The following is a 20234-nucleotide window of genomic DNA, read 5'->3' on the forward strand; positions in this document are numbered from 1 at the left end:
ATGAAATTCCCAAAAATATTTTTGGCACGAAAAATGCATCCTACACCCCTGAAAGCTCAGAATATGTTAGCAGCCCAAAAAAGGCCTTAAAATGCATTTTAGGCCTGCAAAAATGTTGAAAACTTTGAAGGACCAAAAAAGGGGTTTACAGGCATCCTAGACCCCCTAACGTCCAGAAAATGTTGGTGGCCCAAAAATGGTGTCAGAGAGTCCTGAATGTCCCAAAAACATTTTCAGCCTAAAAGGGGCATTAAACCGCATCCTAGACCACTGAAATTCCCAAAAATATTTTTGGCACGAAAAATGCATCCTACACCCCTGAAAGCTCAGAATATGTTAGCAGCCCAAAAAAGGCCTCAAAATGCATTTTAGGCCTGCAAAAATGTTGAAAACTTTGGAGGCCCAAAAAAGGGGTTTACAGGCATCCTAGACCCCCTAAGTCCAGAAAATGTTGGTGGGCCAAAATCGGTGTCAGAGAGCTCTGAATGTCCCAAAAACATTTGCAGCCTGAAAGGGGCATTAAGCCGCATCCTAGACCACTGAAATTCCCCAAGATATTTTTGGCATGAAAAATGCAACCTATACCCCTGAAGCTCAGAATATGTTAGCAGCCCAAAAAAGGCCTTAAAATGCATTTTAGGCCTGCAAAAATGTTGAAAAGTTTGGAGGCCCAAAAAAGGGGTTACAGGCATCCTAGAACCCCTAAAGTCCAGAAAATGATTGTGGCTCAAAAATGGTGTCAGAGAGCCCTGAATTCCCAAAAACATTTGCAGCCTGAAAGGGGCATTAACCCGCATCCTAGACCACTGAAATTCCCAAAAATATTTTTTGCACGAAAAATGCATCCTACACCCCTGAAGCTCAGAATATGTTAGCAGCCCAAAAAAGGCCTTAACATGCATTTTAGGCCTGCAAAAATGTTGAAAACTTTGAAGGACCAAAAAAGGGGTTTACAGGCATCCTAGACCCCCTAAAGTCCAGAAAATGTTGGTGGCCCAAAAATGGTGTCAGAGAGCCCTGAATGTCCCAAAAATATTTGCAGCCTGAAAGGGGCATTAACCTGCATCCTAGACCACTGAAATTCCCAAAAATATTTTTGGCACGAAAAATGCATCCTACACCCCTGAAAGCTCAGAAAATGTTAGCAGCCCAAAAAAGGCCTTCAAATGCATTTTAGGCCTGCAAAAATGTTGAAAACTTTGGAGGCCCAAAAAAGGGGTTTACAGGCATCCTAGACCCCCTAAAGTCCAGAAAATGTTGGTGGGCCAAAAATGGTGTCAGAGAGCCCTGAATGTCCCAAAAACATTTGCAGAGTGAAACGGGCATTAACCGGCATCCTAGACCACTGAAATTCCCAAATATATTTTTGGCACAAAAAATGCATACTACACCCCTGAAAGTTCTGAAAATGTTAGCAGCCCAAAAATGCCTTAAAATGCATTTTAGGCCTGCAAAAATGTTGAAAACTTTGGAAGTGGAAAAAAGGGGTTTAGAGGCATCTTAGACCCCCTAAGGTCCAGAAAATGTTGGTGGGCGAAAATCTGTGTCAGAGAGCTCTGAATGTCCCAAAAACATTTGCAGCCTGAAAGGGGCATTAAGCCGCATCCTAGACCACTGAAATTCCCCAAAATATTTTTGGCATGAAAAATGCAACCTATACCCCTGAAGCTCAGAATATGTTAGCAGCCCAATTAAGGCCTTAAAATGCATTTTAGGCCTGCAAAAATGTTGAAAACTTTGAAGGACCAAAAAAGGGGTTTACAGGCATCCTAGACCCACTAAAGTCCAGAAAATGGTGGTGGCCCAAAAATGGTGTCAGAGAGCCCTGAATGTTCCAGAAACATTTGCAGTGTGAAACGGGCATTATCCGGCATCCTAGACTACTGAAATTCCCAAAAATATTTTTGGCACAAAAAATGCATACTACACCCCTGAAAGTTCTGAAAATGTTAGCAGCCCAAAAAAGGCCTTAAAGTGCATCTTAGGCCTGCAAAAATGTAGAAAACTTTGGAGGTGGAAAAAAGGGGTTTAGAGGCATCCTAGACCCCCTAAAGTCCAGAAAATGTTTGTGGCCCAAAAACAGTGTCCGAGAGCTCTGAATGTCCCAAACAGATTTGCAGCCTGAAAGGGGCATTAAGTTGCATCCTAGACCACTGAAATTCCCCAAAATATTTTTGGCACAAAAAATGCATCCTACAACCCTGAAAGATCAGAAAATGTTGGCAGCTCAAAAAAAGGACTTAAAATGCTTCTTAGGCCTGCACAAATGTTGAAAACTTTGGAGGTGGAAAAAAGGGGTTTAGAGGCATCCTAGACCCACTAAAGTCCAGAAAATGGTGGTGGCCCAAAAATGGTGTCAGAGAGCCCTGAATGTTCCAGAAACATTTGCAGTGTGAAACGGGCATTAACCGGCATCCTAGACTACTGAAATTCCCAAAAATATTTTTGGCACAAAAAATGCATACTACACCCCTGAAAGTTCTGAAAATGTTAGCAGCCCAAAAAAGGCCTTAAAGTGCATCTTAGGCCTGCAAAAATGTAGAAAACTTTGGAGGTGGAAAAAAGGGGTTTAGAGGCATCCTAGACCCCCTAAAGTCCAGAAAATGTTGGTGGGCCAAAATCTGTGTCAGAGAGTCCTGAATGTCCCAAAAACATTTGCAGCCTGAAAGGGGCATTAAGCCGCATCCTAGACCACTGAAATTCCCCAAGATATTTTTGGCATGAAAAATGCAACCTATACCCCTGAAGCTCAGAATATGTTAGCAGCCCAAAAAAGTCCTTAAAATGCATTTTACGCCTGCAAAAATGTTGAAAACTTTGGAGGCCCAAAAATGGGGTTTACAGGCATCCTAGACCCCCTAAAGTCCAGAAAATGTTTGTGGCCCAAAAACAGTGTCCGAGAGCTCTGAATGTCCCAAACAGATTTGCAGCCTGAAAGGGGCATTAAGTCGCATCCTAGACCACTGAAATTCCCCAAAATATTTTTGGCACAAAAAATGCATCCTACAACCCTGAAAGACCAGAAAATGTTGGCAGCTCAAAAAAAGGACTTAAAATGCTTCTTAGGCCTGCACAAATGTTGAAAACTTTGGAGGTGGAAAAAAGGGGTTTAGAGGCATCCTAGACCCCCTAAAGTCCAGAAAATGTTGGTGGGCCAAAATCTGTGTCAGAGAGCTCTGAATGTCCCAAAAACATTTGCAGCCTGAAAGGGGCATTAAGCCGCATCCTAGACCAATGAAATTCCCAAAAATATTTTTGGCACGAAAAATGCATCCTACACCCCTGAAAGCTCAGAATATGTTAGCAGCCCAAAAAAGGCCTTAAAATGCATTTTAGGCCTGCAAAAATGTTGAAAACTTTGAAGGACCAAAAAAGGGGTTTACAGGCATCCTAGACCCCCTAACGTCCAGAAAATGTTGGTGGCCCAAAAATGGTGTCAGAGAGTCCTGAATGTCCCAAAAACATTTTCAGCCTAAAAGGGGCATTAAACCGCATCCTGGACCACTGAAATTCCCAAAAATATTTTTGGCACGAAAAATGCATCCTACACCCCTGAAAGCTCAGAATATGTTAGCAGCCCAAAAAAGGCCTCAAAATGCATTTTAGGCCTGCAAAAATGTTGAAAACTTTGGAGGCCCAAAAAAGGGGTTTACAGGCATCCTAGACCCCCTAAGTCCAGAAAATGTTGGTGGGCCAAAATCGGTGTCAGAGAGCTCTGAATGTCCCAAAAACATTTGCAGCCTGAAAGGGGCATTAAGCCGCATCCTAGACCACTGAAATTCCCCAAGATATTTTTGGCATGAAAAATGCAACCTATACCCCTGAAGCTCAGAATATGTTAGCAGCCCAAAAAAGGCCTTAAAATGCATTTTAGGCCTGCAAAAATGTTGAAAAGTTTGGAGGCCCAAAAAAGGGGTTACAGGCATCCTAGAACCCCTAAAGTCCAGAAAATGATTGTGGCTCAAAAATGGTGTCAGAGAGCCCTGAATTCCCAAAAACATTTGCAGCCTGAAAGGGGCATTAACCCGCATCCTAGACCACTGAAATTCCCAAAAATATTTTTTGCACGAAAAATGCATCCTACACCCCTGAAGCTCAGAATATGTTAGCAGCCCAAAAAAGGCCTTAACATGCATTTTAGGCCTGCAAAAATGTTGAAAACTTTGGAGGCCCAAAAAAGGGGTTTACAGGCATCCTAGACCCCCTAAAGTCCAGAAAATGTTGGTGGGCCAAAAATGGTGTCAGAGAGCCCTGAATGTCCCAAAAACATTTGCAGAGTGAAACGGGCATTAACCGGCATCCTAGACCACTGAAATTCCCAAATATATTTTTGGCACAAAAAATGCATACTACACCCCTGAAAGTTCTGAAAATGTTAGCAGCCCAAAAATGCCTTAAAATGCATTTTAGGCCTGCAAAAATGTTGAAAACTTTGGAAGTGGAAAAAAGGGGTTTAGAGGCATCTTAGACCCCCTAAGGTCCAGAAAATGTTGGTGGGCGAAAATCTGTGTCAGAGAGCTCTGAATGTCCCAAAAACATTTGCAGCCTGAAAGGGGCATTAAGCCGCATCCTAGACCACTGAAATTCCCCAAAATATTTTTGGCATGAAAAATGCAACCTATACCCCTGAAGCTCAGAATATGTTAGCAGCCCAATTAAGGCCTTAAAATGCATTTTAGGCCTGCAAAAATGTTGAAAACTTTGAAGGACCAAAAAAGGGGTTTACAGGCATCCTAGACCCCCTAAAGTCCAGAAAATGTTTGTGGCCCAAAAACAGTGTCCGAGAGCTCTGAATGTCCCAAACAGATTTGCAGCCTGAAAGGGGCATTAAGTCGCATCCTAGACCACTGAAATTCCCCAAAATATTTTTGGCACAAAAAATGCATCCTACAACCCTGAAAGATCAGAAAATGTTGGCAGCTCAAAAAAAGGACTTAAAATGCTTCTTAGGCCTGCACAAATGTTGAAAACTTTGGAGGTGGAAAAAAGGGGTTTAGAGGCATCCTAGACCCACTAAAGTCCAGAAAATGGTGGTGGCCCAAAAATGGTGTCAGAGAGCCCTGAATGTTCCAGAAACATTTGCAGTGTGAAACGGGCATTAACCGGCATCCTAGACTACTGAAATTCCCAAAAATATTTTTGGCACAAAAAATGCATACTACACCCCTGAAAGTTCTGAAAATGTTAGCAGCCCAAAAAAGGCCTTAAAGTGCATCTTAGGCCTGCAAAAATGTAGAAAACTTTGGAGGTGGAAAAAAGGGGTTTAGAGGCATCCTAGACCCCCTAAAGTCCAGAAAATGTTGGTGGGCCAAAATCTGTGTCAGAGAGTCCTGAATGTCCCAAAAACATTTGCAGCCTGAAAGGGGCATTAAGCCGCATCCTAGACCACTGAAATTCCCCAAGATATTTTTGGCATGAAAAATGCAACCTATACCCCTGAAGCTCAGAATATGTTAGCAGCCCAAAAAAGTCCTTAAAATGCATTTTACGCCTGCAAAAATGTTGAAAACTTTGGAGGCCCAAAAATGGGGTTTACAGGCATCCTAGACCCCCTAAAGTCCAGAAAATGTTTGTGGCCCAAAAACAGTGTCCGAGAGCTCTGAATGTCCCAAACAGATTTGCAGCCTGAAAGGGGCATTAAGTCGCATCCTAGACCACTGAAATTCCCCAAAATATTTTTGGCACAAAAAATGCATCCTACAACCCTGAAAGACCAGAAAATGTTGGCAGCTCAAAAAAAGGACTTAAAATGCTTCTTAGGCCTGCACAAATGTTGAAAACTTTGGAGGTGGAAAAAAGGGGTTTAGAGGCATCCTAGACCCCCTAAAGTCCAGAAAATGTTGGTGGGCCAAAATCTGTGTCAGAGAGCTCTGAATGTCCCAAAAACATTTGCAGCCTGAAAGGGGCATTAAGCCGCATCCTAGACCAATGAAATTCCCAAAAATATTTTTGGCACGAAAAATGCATCCTACACCCCTGAAAGCTCAGAATATGTTAGCAGCCCAAAAAAGGCCTTAAAATGCATTTTAGGCCTGCAAAAATGTTGAAAACTTTGGAGGCCCAAAAAAGGGGTTTACAGGCATCCTAGACCCCCTAAGTCCAGAAAATGTTGGTGGGCCAAAATCGGTGTCAGAGAGCTCTGAATGTCCCAAAAACATTTGCAGCCTGAAAGGGGCATTAAGCCGCATCCTAGACCACTGAAATTCCCCAAGATATTTTTGGCATGAAAAATGCAACCTATACCCCTGAAGCTCAGAATATGTTAGCAGCCCAAAAAAGGCCTTAAAATGCATTTTAGGCCTGCAAAAATGTTGAAAAGTTTGGAGGCCCAAAAAAGGGGTTACAGGCATCCTAGAACCCCTAAAGTCCAGAAAATGATTGTGGCTCAAAAATGGTGTCAGAGAGCCCTGAATTCCCAAAAACATTTGCAGCCTGAAAGGGGCATTAACCCGCATCCTAGACCACTGAAATTCCCAAAAATATTTTTTGCACGAAAAATGCATCCTACACCCCTGAAGCTCAGAATATGTTAGCAGCCCAAAAAAGGCCTTAACATGCATTTTAGGCCTGCAAAAATGTTGAAAACTTTGAAGGACCAAAAAAGGGGTTTACAGGCATCCTAGACCCCCTAAAGTCCAGAAAATGTTGGTGGCCCAAAAATGGTGTCAGAGAGCCCTGAATGTCCCAAAAATATTTGCAGCCTGAAAGGGGCATTAACCTGCATCCTAGACCACTGAAATTCCCAAAAATATTTTTGGCACGAAAAATGCATCCTACACCCCTGAAAGCTCAGAAAATGTTAGCAGCCCAAAAAAGGCCTTCAAATGCATTTTAGGCCTGCAAAAATGTTGAAAACTTTGGAGGCCCAAAAAAGGGGTTTACAGGCATCCTAGACCCCCTAAAGTCCAGAAAATGTTGGTGGGCCAAAAATGGTGTCAGAGAGCCCTGAATGTCCCAAAAACATTTGCAGAGTGAAACGGGCATTAACCGGCATCCTAGACCACTGAAATTCCCAAATATATTTTTGGCACAAAAAATGCATACTACACCCCTGAAAGTTCTGAAAATGTTAGCAGCCCAAAAATGCCTTAAAATGCATTTTAGGCCTGCAAAAATGTTGAAAACTTTGGAAGTGGAAAAAAGGGGTTTAGAGGCATCTTAGACCCCCTAAGGTCCAGAAAATGTTGGTGGGCGAAAATCTGTGTCAGAGAGCTCTGAATGTCCCAAAAACATTTGCAGCCTGAAAGGGGCATTAAGCCGCATCCTAGACCACTGAAATTCCCCAAAATATTTTTGGCATGAAAAATGCAACCTATACCCCTGAAGCTCAGAATATGTTAGCAGCCCAATTAAGGCCTTAAAATGCATTTTAGGCCTGCAAAAATGTTGAAAACTTTGAAGGACCAAAAAAGGGGTTTACAGGCATCCTAGACCCACTAAAGTCCAGAAAATGGTGGTGGCCCAAAAATGGTGTCAGAGAGCCCTGAATGTTCCAGAAACATTTGCAGTGTGAAACGGGCATTATCCGGCATCCTAGACTACTGAAATTCCCAAAAATATTTTTGGCACAAAAAATGCATACTACACCCCTGAAAGTTCTGAAAATGTTAGCAGCCCAAAAAAGGCCTTAAAGTGCATCTTAGGCCTGCAAAAATGTAGAAAACTTTGGAGGTGGAAAAAAGGGGTTTAGAGGCATCCTAGACCCCCTAAAGTCCAGAAAATGTTTGTGGCCCAAAAACAGTGTCCGAGAGCTCTGAATGTCCCAAACAGATTTGCAGCCTGAAAGGGGCATTAAGTTGCATCCTAGACCACTGAAATTCCCCAAAATATTTTTGGCACAAAAAATGCATCCTACAACCCTGAAAGATCAGAAAATGTTGGCAGCTCAAAAAAAGGACTTAAAATGCTTCTTAGGCCTGCACAAATGTTGAAAACTTTGGAGGTGGAAAAAAGGGGTTTAGAGGCATCCTAGACCCACTAAAGTCCAGAAAATGGTGGTGGCCCAAAAATGGTGTCAGAGAGCCCTGAATGTTCCAGAAACATTTGCAGTGTGAAACGGGCATTAACCGGCATCCTAGACTACTGAAATTCCCAAAAATATTTTTGGCACAAAAAATGCATACTACACCCCTGAAAGTTCTGAAAATGTTAGCAGCCCAAAAAAGGCCTTAAAGTGCATCTTAGGCCTGCAAAAATGTAGAAAACTTTGGAGGTGGAAAAAAGGGGTTTAGAGGCATCCTAGACCCCCTAAAGTCCAGAAAATGTTGGTGGGCCAAAATCTGTGTCAGAGAGTCCTGAATGTCCCAAAAACATTTGCAGCCTGAAAGGGGCATTAAGCCGCATCCTAGACCACTGAAATTCCCCAAGATATTTTTGGCATGAAAAATGCAACCTATACCCCTGAAGCTCAGAATATGTTAGCAGCCCAAAAAAGTCCTTAAAATGCATTTTACGCCTGCAAAAATGTTGAAAACTTTGGAGGCCCAAAAATGGGGTTTACAGGCATCCTAGACCCCCTAAAGTCCAGAAAATGTTTGTGGCCCAAAAACAGTGTCCGAGAGCTCTGAATGTCCCAAACAGATTTGCAGCCTGAAAGGGGCATTAAGTCGCATCCTAGACCACTGAAATTCCCCAAAATATTTTTGGCACAAAAAATGCATCCTACAACCCTGAAAGACCAGAAAATGTTGGCAGCTCAAAAAAAGGACTTAAAATGCTTCTTAGGCCTGCACAAATGTTGAAAACTTTGGAGGTGGAAAAAAGGGGTTTAGAGGCATCCTAGACCCCCTAAAGTCCAGAAAATGTTGGTGGGCCAAAATCTGTGTCAGAGAGCTCTGAATGTCCCAAAAACATTTGCAGCCTGAAAGGGGCATTAAGCCGCATCCTAGACCAATGAAATTCCCAAAAATATTTTTGGCACGAAAAATGCATCCTACACCCCTGAAAGCTCAGAATATGTTAGCAGCCCAAAAAAGGCCTTAAAATGCATTTTAGGCCTGCAAAAATGTTGAAAACTTTGAAGGACCAAAAAAGGGGTTTACAGGCATCCTAGACCCCCTAACGTCCAGAAAATGTTGGTGGCCCAAAAATGGTGTCAGAGAGTCCTGAATGTCCAAAACATTTTCAGCCTAAAAGGGGCATTAAACCGCATCCTGGACCACTGAAATTCCCAAAAATATTTTTGGCACGAAAAATGCATCCTACACCCCTGAAAGCTCAGAATATGTTAGCAGCCCAAAAAAGGCCTCAAAATGCATTTTAGGCCTGCAAAAATGTTGAAAACTTTGGAGGCCCAAAAAAGGGGTTTACAGGCATCCTAGACCCCCTAAGTCCAGAAAATGTTGGTGGGCCAAAATCGGTGTCAGAGAGCTCTGAATGTCCCAAAAACATTTGCAGCCTGAAAGGGGCATTAAGCCGCATCCTAGACCACTGAAATTCCCCAAGATATTTTTGGCATGAAAAATGCAACCTATACCCCTGAAGCTCAGAATATGTTAGCAGCCCAAAAAAGGCCTTAAAATGCATTTTAGGCCTGCAAAAATGTTGAAAAGTTTGGAGGCCCAAAAAAGGGGTTACAGGCATCCTAGAACCCCTAAAGTCCAGAAAATGATTGTGGCTCAAAAATGGTGTCAGAGAGCCCTGAATTCCCAAAAACATTTGCAGCCTGAAAGGGGCATTAACCCGCATCCTAGACCACTGAAATTCCCAAAAATATTTTTTGCACGAAAAATGCATCCTACACCCCTGAAGCTCAGAATATGTTAGCAGCCCAAAAAAGGCCTTAACATGCATTTTAGGCCTGCAAAAATGTTGAAAACTTTGGAGGCCCAAAAAAGGGGTTTACAGGCATCCTAGACCCCCTAAAGTCCAGAAAATGTTGGTGGGCCAAAAATGGTGTCAGAGAGCCCTGAATGTCCCAAAAACATTTGCAGAGTGAAACGGGCATTAACCGGCATCCTAGACCACTGAAATTCCCAAATATATTTTTGGCACAAAAAATGCATACTACACCCCTGAAAGTTCTGAAAATGTTAGCAGCCCAAAAATGCCTTAAAATGCATTTTAGGCCTGCAAAAATGTTGAAAACTTTGGAAGTGGAAAAAAGGGGTTTAGAGGCATCTTAGACCCCCTAAGGTCCAGAAAATGTTGGTGGGCGAAAATCTGTGTCAGAGAGCTCTGAATGTCCCAAAAACATTTGCAGCCTGAAAGGGGCATTAAGCCGCATCCTAGACCACTGAAATTCCCCAAAATATTTTTGGCATGAAAAATGCAACCTATACCCCTGAAGCTCAGAATATGTTAGCAGCCCAATTAAGGCCTTAAAATGCATTTTAGGCCTGCAAAAATGTTGAAAACTTTGAAGGACCAAAAAAGGGGTTTACAGGCATCCTAGACCCACTAAAGTCCAGAAAATGGTGGTGGCCCAAAAATGGTGTCAGAGAGCCCTGAATGTTCCAGAAACATTTGCAGTGTGAAACGGGCATTATCCGACATCCTAGACTACTGAAATTCCCAAAAATATTTTTGGCACAAAAAATGCATACTACACCCCTGAAAGTTCTGAAAATGTTAGCAGCCCAAAAAAGGCCTTAAAGTGCATCTTAGGCCTGCAAAAATGTAGAAAACTTTGGAGGTGGAAAAAAGGGGTTTAGAGGCATCCTAGACCCCCTAAAGTCCAGAAAATGTTTGTGGCCCAAAAACAGTGTCCGAGAGCTCTGAATGTCCCAAACAGATTTGCAGCCTGAAAGGGGCATTAAGTCGCATCCTAGACCACTGAAATTCCCCAAAATATTTTTGGCACAAAAAATGCATCCTACAACCCTGAAAGATCAGAAAATGTTGGCAGCTCAAAAAAAGGACTTAAAATGCTTCTTAGGCCTGCACAAATGTTGAAAACTTTGGAGGTGGAAAAAAGGGGTTTAGAGGCATCCTAGACCCACTAAAGTCCAGAAAATGGTGGTGGCCCAAAAATGGTGTCAGAGAGCCCTGAATGTTCCAGAAACATTTGCAGTGTGAAACGGGCATTAACCGGCATCCTAGACTACTGAAATTCCCAAAAATATTTTTGGCACAAAAAATGCATACTACACCCCTGAAAGTTCTGAAAATGTTAGCAGCCCAAAAAAGGCCTTAAAGTGCATTTTAGGCCTGCAAAAATGTAGAAAACTTTGGAGGTGGAAAAAAGGGGTTTAGAGGCATCCTAGACCCCCTAAAGTCCAGAAAATGTTGGTGGGCCAAAATCTGTGTCAGAGAGTCCTGAATGTCCCAAAAACATTTGCAGCCTGAAAGGGGCATTAAGCCGCATCCTAGACCACTGAAATTCCCCAAGATATTTTTGGCATGAAAAATGCAACCTATACCCCTGAAGCTCAGAATATGTTAGCAGCCCAAAAAAGTCCTTAAAATGCATTTTACGCCTGCAAAAATGTTGAAAACTTTGGAGGCCCAAAAATGGGGTTTACAGGCATCCTAGACCCCCTAAAGTCCAGAAAATGTTTGTGGCCCAAAAACAGTGTCCGAGAGCTCTGAATGTCCCAAACAGATTTGCAGCCTGAAAGGGGCATTAAGCCGCATCCTAGACCACTGAAATTCCCCAAAATATTTTTGGCACAAAAAATGCATCCTACAACCCTGAAAGACCAGAAAATGTTGGCAGCTCAAAAAAAGGACTTAAAATGCTTCTTAGGCCTGCACAAATGTTGAAAACTTTGGAGGTGGAAAAAAGGGGTTTAGAGGCATCCTAGACCCCCTAAAGTCCAGAAAATGTTGGTGGGCCAAAATCTGTGTCAGAGAGCTCTGAATGTCCCAAAAACATTTGCAGCCTGAAAGGGGCATTAAGCCGCATCCTAGACCAATGAAATTCCCAAAAATATTTTTGGCACGAAAAATGCATCCTACACCCCTGAAAGCTCAGAATATGTTAGCAGCCCAAAAAAGGCCTTAAAATGCATTTTAGGCCTGCAAAAATGTTGAAAACTTTGAAGGACCAAAAAAGGGGTTTACAGGCATCCTAGACCCCCTAACGTCCAGAAAATGTTGGTGGCCCAAAAATGGTGTCAGAGAGTCCTGAATGTCCCAAAAACATTTTCAGCCTAAAAGGGGCATTAAACCGCATCCTAGACCACTGAAATTCCCAAAAATATTTTTGGCACGAAAAATGCATCCTACACCCCTGAAAGCTCAGAATATGTTAGCAGCCCAAAAAAGGCCTCAAAATGCATTTTAGGCCTGCAAAAATGTTGAAAACTTTGGAGGCCCAAAAAAGGGGTTTACAGGCATCCTAGACCCCCTAAGTCCAGAAAATGTTGGTGGGCCAAAATCGGTGTCAGAGAGCTCTGAATGTCCCAAAAACATTTGCAGCCTGAAAGGGGCATTAAGCCGCATCCTAGACCACTGAAATTCCCCAAGATATTTTTGGCATGAAAAATGCAACCTATACCCCTGAAGCTCAGAATATGTTAGCAGCCCAAAAAAGGCCTTAAAATGCATTTTAGGCCTGCAAAAATGTTGAAAAGTTTGGAGGCCCAAAAAAGGGGTTACAGGCATCCTAGAACCCCTAAAGTCCAGAAAATGATTGTGGCTCAAAAATGGTGTCAGAGAGCCCTGAATTCCCAAAAACATTTGCAGCCTGAAAGGGGCATTAACCCGCATCCTAGACCACTGAAATTCCCAAAAATATTTTTTGCACGAAAAATGCATCCTACACCCCTGAAGCTCAGAATATGTTAGCAGCCCAAAAAAGGCCTTAACATGCATTTTAGGCCTGCAAAAATGTTGAAAACTTTGAAGGACCAAAAAAGGGGTTTACAGGCATCCTAGACCCCCTAAAGTCCAGAAAATGTTGGTGGCCCAAAAATGGTGTCAGAGAGCCCTGAATGTCCCAAAAATATTTGCAGCCTGAAAGGGGCATTAACCTGCATCCTAGACCACTGAAATTCCCAAAAATATTTTTGGCACGAAAAATGCATCCTACACCCCTGAAAGCTCAGAAAATGTTAGCAGCCCAAAAAAGGCCTTCAAATGCATTTTAGGCCTGCAAAAATGTTGAAAACTTTGGAGGCCCAAAAAAGGGGTTTACAGGCATCCTAGACCCCCTAAAGTCCAGAAAATGTTGGTGGGCCAAAAATGGTGTCAGAGAGCCCTGAATGTCCCAAAAACATTTGCAGAGTGAAACGGGCATTAACCGGCATCCTAGACCACTGAAATTCCCAAATATATTTTTGGCACAAAAAATGCATACTACACCCCTGAAAGTTCTGAAAATGTTAGCAGCCCAAAAATGCCTTAAAATGCATTTTAGGCCTGCAAAAATGTTGAAAACTTTGGAAGTGGAAAAAAGGGGTTTAGAGGCATCTTAGACCCCCTAAGGTCCAGAAAATGTTGGTGGGCGAAAATCTGTGTCAGAGAGCTCTGAATGTCCCAAAAACATTTGCAGCCTGAAAGGGGCATTAAGCCGCATCCTAGACCACTGAAATTCCCCAAAATATTTTTGGCATGAAAAATGCAACCTATACCCCTGAAGCTCAGAATATGTTAGCAGCCCAATTAAGGCCTTAAAATGCATTTTAGGCCTGCAAAAATGTTGAAAACTTTGAAGGACCAAAAAAGGGGTTTACAGGCATCCTAGACCCACTAAAGTCCAGAAAATGGTGGTGGCCCAAAAATGGTGTCAGAGAGCCCTGAATGTTCCAGAAACATTTGCAGTGTGAAACGGGCATTATCCGGCATCCTAGACTACTGAAATTCCCAAAAATATTTTTGGCACAAAAAATGCATACTACACCCCTGAAAGTTCTGAAAATGTTAGCAGCCCAAAAAAGGCCTTAAAGTGCATCTTAGGCCTGCAAAAATGTAGAAAACTTTGGAGGTGGAAAAAAGGGGTTTAGAGGCATCCTAGACCCCCTAAAGTCCAGAAAATGTTTGTGGCCCAAAAACAGTGTCCGAGAGCTCTGAATGTCCCAAACAGATTTGCAGCCTGAAAGGGGCATTAAGTTGCATCCTAGACCACTGAAATTCCCCAAAATATTTTTGGCACAAAAAATGCATCCTACAACCCTGAAAGATCAGAAAATGTTGGCAGCTCAAAAAAAGGACTTAAAATGCTTCTTAGGCCTGCACAAATGTTGAAAACTTTGGAGGTGGAAAAAAGGGGTTTAGAGGCATCCTAGACCCACTAAAGTCCAGAAAATGGTGGTGGCCCAAAAATGGTGTCAGAGAGCCCTGAATGTTCCAGAAACATTTGCAGTGTGAAACGGGCATTAACCGGCATCCTAGACTACTGAAATTCCCAAAAATATTTTTGGCACAAAAAATGCATACTACACCCCTGAAAGTTCTGAAAATGTTAGCAGCCCAAAAAAGGCCTTAAAGTGCATCTTAGGCCTGCAAAAATGTAGAAAACTTTGGAGGTGGAAAAAAGGGGTTTAGAGGCATCCTAGACCCCCTAAAGTCCAGAAAATGTTGGTGGGCCAAAATCTGTGTCAGAGAGTCCTGAATGTCCCAAAAACATTTGCAGCCTGAAAGGGGCATTAAGCCGCATCCTAGACCACTGAAATTCCCCAAGATATTTTTGGCATGAAAAATGCAACCTATACCCCTGAAGCTCAGAATATGTTAGCAGCCCAAAAAAGTCCTTAAAATGCATTTTACGCCTGCAAAAATGTTGAAAACTTTGGAGGCCCAAAAATGGGGTTTACAGGCATCCTAGACCCCCTAAAGTCCAGAAAATGTTTGTGGCCCAAAAACAGTGTCCGAGAGCTCTGAATGTCCCAAACAGATTTGCAGCCTGAAAGGGGCATTAAGTCGCATCCTAGACCACTGAAATTCCCCAAAATATTTTTGGCACAAAAAATGCATCCTACAACCCTGAAAGACCAGAAAATGTTGGCAGCTCAAAAAAAGGACTTAAAATGCTTCTTAGGCCTGCACAAATGTTGAAAACTTTGGAGGTGGAAAAAAGGGGTTTAGAGGCATCCTAGACCCCCTAAAGTCCAGAAAATGTTGGTGGGCCAAAATCTGTGTCAGAGAGCTCTGAATGTCCCAAAAACATTTGCAGCCTGAAAGGGGCATTAAGCCGCATCCTAGACCAATGAAATTCCCAAAAATATTTTTGGCACGAAAAATGCATCCTACACCCCTGAAAGCTCAGAATATGTTAGCAGCCCAAAAAAGGCCTTAAAATGCATTTTAGGCCTGCAAAAATGTTGAAAACTTTGAAGGACCAAAAAAGGGGTTTACAGGCATCCTAGACCCCCTAACGTCCAGAAAATGTTGGTGGCCCAAAAATGGTGTCAGAGAGTCCTGAATGTCCCAAAAACATTTTCAGCCTAAAAGGGGCATTAAACCGCATCCTGGACCACTGAAATTCCCAAAAATATTTTTGGCACGAAAAATGCATCCTACACCCCTGAAAGCTCAGAATATGTTAGCAGCCCAAAAAAGGCCTCAAAATGCATTTTAGGCCTGCAAAAATGTTGAAAACTTTGGAGGCCCAAAAAAGGGGTTTACAGGCATCCTAGACCCCCTAAGTCCAGAAAATGTTGGTGGGCCAAAATCGGTGTCAGAGAGCTCTGAATGTCCCAAAAACATTTGCAGCCTGAAAGGGGCATTAAGCCGCATCCTAGACCACTGAAATTCCCCAAGATATTTTTGGCATGAAAAATGCAACCTATACCCCTGAAGCTCAGAATATGTTAGCAGCCCAAAAAAGGCCTTAAAATGCATTTTAGGCCTGCAAAAATGTAGAAAACTTTGGAGGTGGAAAAAAGGGGTTTAGAGGCATCCTAGACCCCCTAAAGTCCAGAAAATGTTTGTGGCCCAAAAACAGTGTCCGAGAGCTCTGAATGTCCCAAACAGATTTGCAGCCTGAAAGGGGCATTAAGTCGCATCCTAGACCACTGAAATTCCCCAAAATATTTTTGGCACAAAAAATGCATCCTACAACCCTGAAAGATCAGAAAATGTTGGCAGCTCAAAAAAAGGACTTAAAATGCTTCTTAGGCCTGCACAAATGTTGAAAACTTTGGAGGTGGAAAAAAGGGGTTTAGAGGCATCCTAGACCCACTAAAGTCCAGAAAATGGTGGTGGCCCAAAAATGGTGTCAGAGAGCCCTGAATGTTCCAGAAACATTTGCAGTGTGAAACGGGCATTAACCGGCATCCTAGACTACTGAAATTCCCAAAAATATTTTTGGCACAAAAAATGCATACTACACCCCTGAAAGTTCTGAAAATGTTAGCAGCCCAAAAAAGGCCTTAAAGTGCATCTTAGGCCTGCAAAAATGTAGAAAACTTTGGAGGTGGAAAAAAGGGGTTTAGAGGCATCCTAGACCCCCTAAAGTCCAGAAAATGTTGGTGGGCCAAAATCTGTGTCAGAGAGTCCTGAATGTCCCAAAAACATTTGCAGCCTGAAAGGGGCATTAAGCCGCATCCTAGACCACTGAAATTCCCCAAGATATTTTTGGCATGAAAAATGCAACCTATACCCCTGAAGCTCAGAATATGTTAGCAGCCCAAAAAAGTCCTTAAAATGCATTTTACGCCTGCAAAAATGTTGAAAACTTTGGAGGCCCAAAAATGGGGTTTACAGGCATCCTAGACCCCCTAAAGTCCAGAAAATGTTTGTGGCCCAAAAACAGTGTCCGAGAGCTCTGAATGTCCCAAACAGATTTGCAGCCTGAAAGGGGCATTAAGCCGCATCCTAGACCACTGAAATTCCCCAAAATATTTTTGGCACAAAAAATGCATCCTACAACCCTGAAAGACCAGAAAATGTTGGCAGCTCAAAAAAAGGACTTAAAATGCTTCTTAGGCCTGCACAAATGTTGAAAACTTTGGAGGTGGAAAAAAGGGGTTTAGAGGCATCCTAGACCCCCTAAAGTCCAGAAAATGTTGGTGGGCCAAAATCTGTGTCAGAGAGCTCTGAATGTCCCAAAAACATTTGCAGCCTGAAAGGGGCATTAAGCCGCATCCTAGACCAATGAAATTCCCAAAAATATTTTTGGCACGAAAAATGCATCCTACACCCCTGAAAGCTCAGAATATGTTAGCAGCCCAAAAAAGGCCTTAAAATGCATTTTAGGCCTGCAAAAATGTTGAAAACTTTGAAGGACCAAAAAAGGGGTTTACAGGCATCCTAGACCCCCTAACGTCCAGAAAATGTTGGTGGCCCAAAAATGGTGTCAGAGAGTCCTGAATGTCCCAAAAACATTTTCAGCCTAAAAGGGGCATTAAACCGCATCCTAGACCACTGAAATTCCCAAAAATATTTTTGGCACGAAAAATGCATCCTACACCCCTGAAAGCTCAGAATATGTTAGCAGCCCAAAAAAGGCCTCAAAATGCATTTTAGGCCTGCAAAAATGTTGAAAACTTTGGAGGCCCAAAAAAGGGGTTTACAGGCATCCTAGACCCCCTAAGTCCAGAAAATGTTGGTGGGCCAAAATCGGTGTCAGAGAGCTCTGAATGTCCCAAAAACATTTGCAGCCTGAAAGGGGCATTAAGCCGCATCCTAGACCACTGAAATTCCCCAAGATATTTTTGGCATGAAAAATGCAACCTATACCCCTGAAGCTCAGAATATGTTAGCAGCCCAAAAAAGGCCTTAAAATGCATTTTAGGCCTGCAAAAATGTTGAAAAGTTTGGAGGCCCAAAAAAGGGGTTACAGGCATCCTAGAACCCCTAAAGTCCAGAAAATGATTGTGGCTCAAAAATGGTGTCAGAGAGCCCTGAATTCCCAAAAACATTTGCAGCCTGAAAGGGGCATTAACCCGCATCCTAGACCACTGAAATTCCCAAAAATATTTTTTGCACGAAAAATGCATCCTACACCCCTGAAGCTCAGAATATGTTAGCAGCCCAAAAAAGGCCTTAACATGCATTTTAGGCCTGCAAAAATGTTGAAAACTTTGAAGGACCAAAAAAGGGGTTTACAGGCATCCTAGACCCCCTAAAGTCCAGAAAATGTTGGTGGCCCAAAAATGGTGTCAGAGAGCCCTGAATGTCCCAAAAATATTTGCAGCCTGAAAGGGGCATTAACCTGCATCCTAGACCACTGAAATTCCCAAAAATATTTTGGCACGAAAAATGCATCCTACACCCCTGAAAGCTCAGAAAATGTTAGCAGCCCAAAAAAGGCCTTCAAATGCATTTTAGGCCTGCAAAAATGTTGAAAACTTTGGAGGCCCAAAAAAGGGGTTTACAGGCATCCTAGACCCCCTAAAGTCCAGAAAATGTTGGTGGGCCAAAAATGGTGTCAGAGAGCCCTGAATGTCCCAAAAACATTTGCAGAGTGAAACGGGCATTAACCGGCATCCTAGACCACTGAAATTCCCAAATATATTTTTGGCACAAAAAATGCATACTACACCCCTGAAAGTTCTGAAAATGTTAGCAGCCCAAAAATGCCTTAAAATGCATTTTAGGCCTGCAAAAATGTTGAAAACTTTGGAAGTGGAAAAAAGGGGTTTAGAGGCATCTTAGACCCCCTAAGGTCCAGAAAATGTTGGTGGGCGAAAATCTGTGTCAGAGAGCTCTGAATGTCCCAAAAACATTTGCAGCCTGAAAGGGGCATTAAGCCGCATCCTAGACCACTGAAATTCCCCAAAATATTTTTGGCATGAAAAATGCAACCTATACCCCTGAAGCTCAGAATATGTTAGCAGCCCAATTAAGGCCTTAAAATGCATTTTAGGCCTGCAAAAATGTTGAAAACTTTGAAGGACCAAAAAAGGGGTTTACAGGCATCCTAGACCCACTAAAGTCCAGAAAATGGTGGTGGCCCAAAAATGGTGTCAGAGAGCCCTGAATGTTCCAGAAACATTTGCAGTGTGAAACGGGCATTATCCGGCATCCTAGACTACTGAAATTCCCAAAAATATTTTTGGCACAAAAAATGCATACTACACCCCTGAAAGTTCTGAAAATGTTAGCAGCCCAAAAAAGGCCTTAAAGTGCATCTTAGGCCTGCAAAAATGTAGAAAACTTTGGAGGTGGAAAAAAGGGGTTTAGAGGCATCCTAGACCCCCTAAAGTCCAGAAAATGTTTGTGGCCCAAAAACAGTGTCCGAGAGCTCTGAATGTCCCAAACAGATTTGCAGCCTGAAAGGGGCATTAAGTTGCATCCTAGACCACTGAAATTCCCCAAAATATTTTTGGCACAAAAAATGCATCCTACAACCCTGAAAGATCAGAAAATGTTGGCAGCTCAAAAAAAGGACTTAAAATGCTTCTTAGGCCTGCACAAATGTTGAAAACTTTGGAGGTGGAAAAAAGGGGTTTAGAGGCATCCTAGACCCACTAAAGTCCAGAAAATGGTGGTGGCCCAAAAATGGTGTCAGAGAGCCCTGAATGTTCCAGAAACATTTGCAGTGTGAAACGGGCATTAACCGGCATCCTAGACTACTGAAATTCCCAAAAATATTTTTGGCACAAAAAATGCATACTACACCCCTGAAAGTTCTGAAAATGTTAGCAGCCCAAAAAAGGCCTTAAAGTGCATCTTAGGCCTGCAAAAATGTAGAAAACTTTGGAGGTGGAAAAAAGGGGTTTAGAGGCATCCTAGACCCCCTAAAGTCCAGAAAATGTTGGTGGGCCAAAATCTGTGTCAGAGAGTCCTGAATGTCCCAAAAACATTTGCAGCCTGAAAGGGGCATTAAGCCGCATCCTAGACCACTGAAATTCCCCAAGATATTTTTGGCATGAAAAATGCAACCTATACCCCTGAAGCTCAGAATATGTTAGCAGCCCAAAAAAGTCCTTAAAATGCATTTTACGCCTGCAAAAATGTTGAAAACTTTGGAGGCCCAAAAATGGGGTTTACAGGCATCCTAGACCCCCTAAAGTCCAGAAAATGTTTGTGGCCCAAAAACAGTGTCCGAGAGCTCTGAATGTCCCAAACAGATTTGCAGCCTGAAAGGGGCATTAAGTCGCATCCTAGACCACTGAAATTCCCCAAAATATTTTTGGCACAAAAAATGCATCCTACAACCCTGAAAGACCAGAAAATGTTGGCAGCTCAAAAAAAGGACTTAAAATGCTTCTTAGGCCTGCACAAATGTTGAAAACTTTGGAGGTGGAAAAAAGGGGTTTAGAGGCATCCTAGACCCCCTAAAGTCCAGAAAATGTTGGTGGGCCAAAATCTGTGTCAGAGAGCTCTGAATGTCCCAAAAACATTTGCAGCCTGAAAGGGGCATTAAGCCGCATCCTAGACCAATGAAATTCCCAAAAATATTTTTG

This window comes from Ambystoma mexicanum, chromosome 7p (assembly GCF_040938575.1).
Source record: "Ambystoma mexicanum isolate Mex_15411 chromosome 7p, UKY_AmexF1_1, whole genome shotgun sequence".
Classification (NCBI taxonomy): Eukaryota; Metazoa; Chordata; class Amphibia; order Caudata; family Ambystomatidae; genus Ambystoma; species Ambystoma mexicanum.